This window comes from Tamandua tetradactyla, chromosome 2 (genome assembly GCF_023851605.1).
Source record: "Tamandua tetradactyla isolate mTamTet1 chromosome 2, mTamTet1.pri, whole genome shotgun sequence".
NCBI lineage: Eukaryota > Metazoa > Chordata > Mammalia > Pilosa > Myrmecophagidae > Tamandua > Tamandua tetradactyla.
This window is the reverse complement of record NC_135328.1, coordinates 114,824,289-114,826,641: the sequence shown is the minus strand read 5'-3', so window position 1 is coordinate 114,826,641 and position 2,353 is coordinate 114,824,289. Positions and strand designations below refer to the sequence as shown.

General features: G+C 37.5%; 1 pseudogene; it reads left to right on the top strand.

Annotated features, from left to right (window-relative positions):
* The first annotated feature begins 267 nt into the window (after positions 1–267).
* On the top strand, positions 268–2,137 carry LOC143657147 (transmembrane and coiled-coil domain-containing protein 3 pseudogene; annotated as a pseudogene).
* Positions 2,138–2,353: the final 216 nt, after the last annotated feature.

The following is a 2,353-nucleotide window of genomic DNA, read 5'->3' as shown; positions in this document are numbered from 1 at the left end:
GGAGCTGAAAATGTGCATCCAATATACAAGTTCAGAATAGTGTAAAATCTTTGGACTGCCTTGCTCTGTCTACTATACCTGGTTCATGAAGATAAGATTAGATGGTAAGACAAGATAAGATAAAATGGATGGATGGATGGATAAATAGATGGATAGAAGAATGGATGGATAGATGGATGGATGGGTAGATGGATGGATGGATGGATAGATAGATAGACAGACACATAAAATTATCTCTGGATGTTGCTTTCATTGCTTTGTCAGCAAATGCTGCAGAAAGTGAAGAGGTAACAAAATAATGCAATCAAGTCACATGAAGGAAAAGAAGCAGCTTTCACGCAAAGAAAGCAATGGATTCCTAGATAACTGTAAAAAGCTATCCAAGCTTCTTCACCAAAAAAAATGTAATCAGAGCAGTAGAAAAACAGGCTGGACTGTCTGATGAAGAGAATCTATTTTCAGGTGCACATATTTGAAATTTTCCAAAAGAAGAAGAATGAAAGTGAAAATTAAGTCTTTCAAGCTATCCATGGACCCCTAGAACCCAGCAGGGAGATTTACAAAGATGTTGTAAACATGAAAAAATTGCAGCGATTAGACGGTTTGAGAGAAGTTTTAATAAAGGAAGAGACAGAATATGTGGGACTTCTGGCAGCAGAAAAACATCAGGTTGAAGCTCTTAAAAATATGCAACATCAAAACAAAAATTTATCCATGCTTGATGACGTTCTTGAAGATGTAAGAAAGGCAGCAGATGGTCTAGAGGAAAAGATAGAATAACATGCTTTTGATGACAATGAATCAGGGAAAGGAGCCAATTTGAGGCAGTTCTAAGGGTAGAAGAGGAAGAGGCCAATTCCAAGCAAAATAGAACAAAATGGGAATTGGATGATAATTTAGGTCTTAGTACACTCATCTACTCTGAAAACAACCAGTTTGTTCTGACCACTCCCAGAGATTCCACTTTATAAACGACATTGTTCCCGTAGGAATGCTGTCATTACCTTGTGGGTGGACATGCCACCATCAGGACTAAGCCATATTAAATCTATTGTACATTAAAAGAATTTGGTGTGTTCTTTATTCTTTCTCTTGTTGGCTTAGAATTGTCCCCAGAAAAGCTGAGAAAGGTGTGGAAGATATCCTTGTCATATATGACGAGAATCATGTTATAGGAGACTGTTAATGATTGCATTTGGCCTATTATGGGGACATGTCTTACAGATCAGACTCATTCAAAGTGTCTTTATTTCTACTCTATTTGTTTATCCTTCTCAAGCACACTGTTAGCGTCTGACTTCCTTGTGGGTGGGGATCGTGGTGATAAAGAAAGTGATGTAGATGATAGCACTGTGTTTCTTGTAATGTCAAGATGTGAGATGTACTACATGGATCATTCATAGCTGTCATGCCAACTTATATGAAGAGGAAAAAGTACTCATGGAAATATCAAATACTGGTTTGGGTTGGTCAGGTTCTCTTTTTGCTAGCTGCTGTTTTTCTTTCATGTCTTTTTATAAAGACATCTCATAGAACCATATTATCAAAAAGCTGCATTTGGAAAGTAAAGGGAACAAAGAAAAATTTATTTTAGGAGGTTCTTCCCTCTTTTTAATGTTACTCATCACAGAGCTGTTGGGTGTTTCCATGGAGCTTGGCTGTTTCTTGCTGGAGCACTGATCACTTCTCAAGGCCAATGGTTGCTGAAGAGATATTTGCCTTACATTGAACCTATTTGGGACTTTCTGGTTATCCTTTTCTTTGCATCAATAGCCTTCAAGTTTTTCCTACATTTGTAATATAGGAACTCACTGTTTTGATGCTCCTTGCTTTGTCAGTGGTGATCATGAGTTTGTTTGGGCAGGACTAGTCTTATCTCTCATTTTGATAAAGAACAACCAGTATGTCAAATGGATTGTCTCCACTAGGCTGGCCCAAGTCAGCGAGTTTCCTTTTGTTCTGGGAAGAGCAGAAATCATTTCTCTTTTGTTTGCGAAGAGCAGTATTCATTTCTCCAGACATCTACCTCCTTATATTAAGTGTGATTGATACTCTTAGTCTTTTACTTGTTCCAGTACTGTGGAGAGCTACAGTTATGAAATGTCTACCCAAACCAGAGAGACAATCAAGTATCTGACAATGGAATCAATAAGACTGATGGCAATAAATGACTTTAAGGGGGAAAAAACACCTCTGTAAGAAGAAAGAAGACATTTCAGTTTTGTAAATGTACATTCCACTGAGCCTTATAAATTGGGAACAAAATAATCCAATCTTGCAGATTGGAGTCAGTTGATTATGCACAGTAGAAATTGCATTTTACAAATAGCCTTGCTATTTTGCCTGGTTTGTG